The sequence below is a fragment of the Schistocerca piceifrons genome, chromosome 3 (assembly GCF_021461385.2).
Source record: "Schistocerca piceifrons isolate TAMUIC-IGC-003096 chromosome 3, iqSchPice1.1, whole genome shotgun sequence".
NCBI classification, from domain to species: domain Eukaryota; kingdom Metazoa; phylum Arthropoda; class Insecta; order Orthoptera; family Acrididae; genus Schistocerca; species Schistocerca piceifrons.
In genome coordinates, this window is record NC_060140.1 from 4,665,053 (window position 1) to 4,672,188 (window position 7,136).

The following is a 7,136-nucleotide window of genomic DNA, read 5'->3' on the forward strand; positions in this document are numbered from 1 at the left end:
ACTATTCCTACTGACTATGTTTGAACCATTCCTGTGACACTAGTTATACATTCCGATGCTTCACTTCAGGTATACTGTATCCCTTGGACCTTCATATTGACGATGAAACACAGAAATTGCATCGGAATTAAATAAAAAGGCACAATGCCAAAATAAGTACAAGAAGACTGAGTCTTCTTACTGACTATGTTTTGAACCTATCCTGTGGCACTAGTTATAGATTCTGATGCTTCACTTCAGGTTTACTGTATCCCTCCGACCTTCTTATTGATGATGAAACACAGAAATTGCATCGGAATTAAATACAAAAGGCACAATGCCGACTTAAGTACAAGAAGACTGACTCATCCTACTGTCTATGTTTTGAACCATTCCTGTGACACTAGTTATGCAATCCGATGCTTCACTTCAGGTTTACTGTATCCCTTGGACCTCCTTATTGACGATGAAACACCGAATTTCCATCGGAATTAAATACAAAAGGCATAATGCCGACTTAAGGACAAGACGATTGACTCTTCTTACTGACTATGTTTGAACCATTACTGTGATACCACTTATAGATTCCGATGCTTCACTTCAGGTTTACTGTATCCCTCTGACCTTCTTATTGACGATGAAACACAGAAATTACATCGGAATTAAATAGAAAAGGCACAATGCCAACTTAAGTACAAGAAGACTGACTCTTCTTACTGACTATGTTTTGAACCATTTCTGTGACACTAGTTATAGATTCCGATGCTTCACTTCAGGTTTACTGTATCCCTCTGACCTTCTTATTGACGATGAAACACAGAAATTGCATCGGAATTAAGTAGAAAAGGCACAATGTTGACTTAAGTACAAGAAGACTGACTCTTTTTACTGACAATGTTTTGAACCATTCCTGTGACACTAGTCATATATTCCGATGCCTCACTTCAGGTTTACTGTATCCCTTGGACGTTTTTATTGACGATGAAACACAGAAATTGCATCAGAACTATATACAAAAGGCACAATACAGACTTAAGTACAAGAAGACTGACTCTTCCTACTGTCTATGTTTTGAACCATTCCTGTGACACGAGTTATACATTCCGATGCTTCACTTCAAGTTTACCGTATCCCTTGGACCTTCTTATTGAAGATGAAACACAGAAATTGCATCGGAATTAAATACAAAAGGCACAATGCTGAATCAAGTGCAAGAAGACTGACTCTTCCTACTGTCCATGTTTTGAACCATTCCCGTCACACTAGTTATACACTCCGATGCTTCACTTCAGGTTTACTGTATCCCTTGGACCTTCTTATTGACGATGAAACACAGAAATTGCATCGGAATTAAATACAAAAGGCACAATGCCGACGTCAGTACAAGAAGACTGACCCTTTGTACTGACTATGTTTGAACCGTTCCGGTGACACTAGTTATAGATTCCGATGTTTCACTTCAGGTTTACTGTATCCCTCTGACCTTCTTATTGACGATGAAACACAAAAATTGCATCGGAAGTAAATACAAAAGGCACAATGCCGAGTTAAGTACATATAGACTGACTCTTAACACTGTCTTTGTTTTGAACCATTCCTGTGACACTAGTTATAGATTCCGATGATTCACTTCAGGTTTACTGTATCCCTCTGACCGTCTTATTGACGATGAAACACAGAAATTGCATCGGAATTACATAGAAAAGGCACAATGCCGACTAAAGTACAAGAAGAATGACTCTTCCTACTGTCTATGTTTTGAACCAATCCTGTGACACTACTTATAGATTCCGATGCTATGCTTCAGGTTTACTGTATTCCTCTGACCTTCTTATTGACGACGAAACACAGAAATTGCAGCGGAATTAAATAGAAAAGGCACAATGCCGACTTAAGTACAAGAAGACTGACTCTTCTTACTGTCTATGTTATGAACCATTCCAGTGACACTAGTTATAGATTCCGATGCGTCACTTCAGGTGTACTGCATCCCTTGGACCTTCTTATTGACGATGAAGCGCAGAAATTGCATCGGAATTAAATCGAAAAGACACAATGCCGACTTAAGTACAAGAAGACTGACTCTTCCTACTGTCTATGTTTTGAACCATTCCTGTGACACTAGTTATACATTCCGATGCTTCACTTCACGTTTACTGTATCCGTTCGACCTTCTTATTGACGATGAAACACCGAAACTCCATCGGAATTAAATACGAAAGGCACAATGCCGTCTTAAGGACAAGACGATTCACTCTTCTTGCTGACTATGTTTGAACCATTACTGTGATACCACTTATAGATTCCGATGCTTCACTTCAGGTTTACTGTATCCCTCTGACCTTCTTATTGACGATGAAACACAGAAATAGCATCGGAATTAAATAGAAAAGGCACAATGCCGACTTAAGTACTAGAAGACTGACTCTTCTGACTGTCTATGTTATGAACCATTCCAGTGACACTAGTTATAGATTCCGATGCGTCACTTCAGGTGTACTGCATCTCTTGGACCTTCTTATTGACGATGAAACACAGAAATTGCTTCGGAATTAAATAGAAAAGGCACAATGCCGACTTAAGTACAAGAAGGCTGACTCTTTTTACTGACTATGCTTTGAACCATTCCTGTGACACTAGTCACAGATTCCGATGCCACACTTCAGGTTTACTGTATCCCTTGGACGTTCTTATTGACGATGAAACACAGAAATTGCATCGGAATTAAATACAAAAGGCACAATGCCGACTTAAGTACAAGAAGAGTGACTCTTCCTACTGTCTATGTTTTGAACCATTCCTGTGACTCTAGTTACACATTCCGATGCTTCACTTCAGGTTTACTGTATCCCTTGGACCTATTATTGACGATGAAACACAGAAATTGCATCGGAATTAAATTCAAAAGTCACAATGCCGACTTAAGTACAAGAAGACTGACTTTTCCTACTGACAATGTTTTGAACCATTCCTGTGACACTAGTTATACATTCCGATGCTTCACTTCAGGTTTACTGTATCCCTTGGACCTTCATATTGACGATGAAACACAGAAATTGCATCGGAATTAAATAGAAAAGGCACAATGCCGACTTATGTACAAGAAGAATGACTCTTCGTACTGTCTATGTTTTGAACCATTCCTGTGACACTACTTATAGATTCCGATGCTTCACCTCAGGTTTACTATATCCCTCTGACCTTCATATTGACGATGAAGCACAGAAATCGCATCGGAAATAAATACAAAAGTCTCAATGCCGTCTCAAGTAGAAGAAGACTGACTCTTCCTACTGTCTATGTTTTGAACGATTCCTGTGACACTAGTTATACATTCCGATGCTATACTTCAGGTTTACTGTATTCCTCTGACCCTCTTATTGACGATGAAACACAGAAATTGCATCGGAATTAAATAGAAAAGGCACAATGCCGACTTAAGTACAAGAAGACTGACTCTTCTTACTGTCTATGATATGAACCATTCCAGTGACACTAGTTATAGATTCCGATGCGTCACTTCAGGTGTACTGCATCCCTTGGACCTTCTTATTGACGATGAAACACAGAAATTGCATCGGAATTAAATAGAAAAGGCACAATGCCGACTTAAGTACAAGAAGACAGACTCTTTTTACCGATTATGTTTTGAACCATTCCTGTGACACTAGTCATATATTCCGATGCCTCACTTCAGGTTTACTGTATCGCTTGGACGTTCTTATTAACGATGAAACACAGAAATTGCATCGGAACTATATACAGAAGGCACAATGCGGACTTAAGTACAAGAAGACTGACTCTTCCTACTGTCTATGTTTTGAACCATTCCTGTGACACGACTTATACATTCCGATGCTTCACTTCAGGTTAACTGTATCCGTTGGACCTATTATTGACGATGAAACACAGAAATTGCATCGGAATTAAATACAAAAGGCACAATGCCAACTTAAGTACAAGAAGACTGACTCTTCCTACTGACTATGTTTGAACCATTCCTGTGACATTAGTTATACATTCCGATGCTTCACTTCAGGTTTTCTGTATCCCTTGGACCTTCATATTGACGATGAATGACAGAAATTGCATCGGAATTAAATAAAAAGGCACAATGCCGAAATAAGTACAAGAAGACTGACTATGTTTTGAACCTATCCTGTGACACTAGTTATAAATTCCGATGCTTCACTTCAGGTTGACTGTATCCCTCTGACCTTCTTATTGATGATGAAACACAGAAATTGCATCGGACTTAAATACAAAATGCACAATGCCGACTTAAGTACAAGATGACTGACTCATCCTACTGTCTATGTTTTGAACCATTCCTGTGACACTAGTTATACAATCCGATGCTTCACTTCAGGTTTACTGTTTCCCTCGGACCTCCTTATTGACGATGAAACACCGAAATTCCATCGGAATTAAATACGAAAGGCACAATTCCGACTTAAGGACAAGACGATTGACTCTTCTTACTGACTATGTTTGAACCATTACTGTGATACCACTTATAGATTCCGATGCTTCACTTCAGGTTTACTGTATTCCTCTGACCTTCTTATTGACGATGAAACACAGAAATTGCATCGGAATTAAATAAAAAAGGCACAATGCCGACTTAAGTACAAGAAGACTGACTCTTCTTACTGTCTATGTTATGAACCATTCCAGTGACACTAGTTATAGATTCCGATGCGTCACTTCAGGTGTACTGCATCCCTTGGACCTTCTTATTGACGATGAAACACAGAAATTGCATCGGAATTAAACAAAAAAGCACAATGCCGACTTAAGTACAAGAAATCTGACTCTTTTTACTGACTATGTTTTGAACCATTCCGGTGACACTAGTTGTACATTCCGATGCTTCACTTCAGGTTTACTGTATCCCTCTCACCTTCTAATTGACGATGAATCACAGAAATTGCATCGGAATTAAATAAAAAAGGCACAATTCCGACTTAAGTACAAGAAGACTGACTCTTCTTACTGTCTATGTTTTGACCATTCCTGTGACACTAGTTATACATTCCGATGCTTCACTTCAGGTTTACTGTATCCCTTGGACCTTCTTATTGACGATGAAACACAGAAATTGCATCGGAATTAAGTACAAAGTGCCCAATGCCGACTTAAGTACAAGAAGACTGACTCTTCTTACTGTCTATGTTTTGAACCATTCCTGTGACACTAGTTATACATTCCAATGCTTCACTTCAGGTTTACTGTATCCCTTGGACTTTCTTATTGACGATGAATTACAGAAATATCATCGGAATTAAATACAAAAGGCACAATGACGGCTTAAGTACAAGAAGAGTGACTCTTCCTACTGTCTATGTTTTCAACCATTCCTGTGACTCTAGTTATACATTCCGATGCTTCACTTCAGGTTTACTGTATCCCTTGGACCTATTATTGACGATGAAACACAGAAATTGCATCGGAATTAAATACAAAAGGCACAATGCCGACTTAAGTACAAGAAGACTGACTATTCCTACTGACTATGTTTGAACGATTCCTGTAACACTAGTTATACATTCCGATGCTTCACTTCAGGTTTACTGTATCCCTTGGACCTTCATATTGACGATGAAACACAGAAATGGCATCGGAATTAAATAAAAAGCACAATGCCAAAATAACTACAAGAAGACTGAGTCTTCTTACTGACTATGTTTGAACCTATCCTGTGGCACTAGTTATAGATTCCGATGCTTCACTTCAGGTTTACTGTATCCCTCCGACCTTCTTATTGATGATGAAACACAGAAATTGCATCGGAATTAAATACAAAAGGCACAATGCCGACTTAAGTGCAAGAAGACTGACTCATCCTACTGTCTATGATTTGAACCATTCCTGTGACACTAGTTATGCAATCCGATGCTTCACTTCAGGTTTACTGTATCCCTTGGACCTCCTTATTGACGATGAAACACCGAATTTCCATCGGAATTAAATACAAAAGGCACAATGCCGACTTAAGGACAAGACGATTGACTCTTCTTACTGACTATGTTTGAACCAGTACTGTGATACCACTTATAGATTCCGATACTTCACTTCAGGTTTACTGTATCCCTCTGACCTTCTTATTGACGAAGAAACACAGAAATTGCATCGGAATTAAGTAGAAAAGGCACAATGTTGACTTAAGTACAAGAAGACTGACTCTTTTTACTGACTATGTTTTGAACCATTCCTGTGACACTAGTCATATATTCCGATGCCTCACTTCAGGTTTACTGTATCCCTTGGACGTTCTTATTGACGATGAAACACAGAAATTGCATCGGAACTATACACAAAAGGCACAATGCAGACTTAAGTACAAGAAGACTGACTCTTCCTACTGTCTATGTTTGAACCATTCCTGTGACACGAGTTATACATTCCGATGCTTCACTTCAGGTTTACCGTATCCCTTGGACCTTCTTATTGACGATGAAACACAGAAATTGCATCGGAATTAAATACAAAAGGCACAATGCCGAATCAAGTACAAGAAGACTGACTCTTCCTACTGTCCATGTTTTGAACCATTCCCGTCACACTAGTTATACACTCCGATGCTTCACTTCAGGTTTACTGTATACCTTGGACCTTCTTATTGACGATGAAACACAGAAATTGCATCGGAATTAAATACAAAAGGCACAATGCCGACTTCAGTACAAGAAGACTGACCCTTTGTACTGACTATGTTTGAACCATTCCGGTGACACTAGTTATAGATTCCGATGTTTCACTTCAGGTTTACTGTATCCCGCTGACCTTCTTATTGACGATGAAACACAAAAATTGCATCGGAAGTAAATACAAAAGGCACAATGCCGACTTAAGTACATATAGACTGACTCTTAACACTGTCTTTGTTTTGAACCATTCCTGTGACACTAGTTATAGATTCCGATGATTCACTTTAGGTTTACTGTATCCCTCTGACTGTCTTATTGACGATGAAACACAGAAATTGCATCGGAATTAAATAGAAAAGGCACAATGCCGACTAAAGTACAAGAAGAATGACTCTTCCTACTGTCTATGTTTTGAACCATTCCTGTGACACTACTTATAGATTCCGATGCTTCACTTCAGGTTTACTGTATCTCTCTGACTTTCTTATTGACGATGAAACACAGATA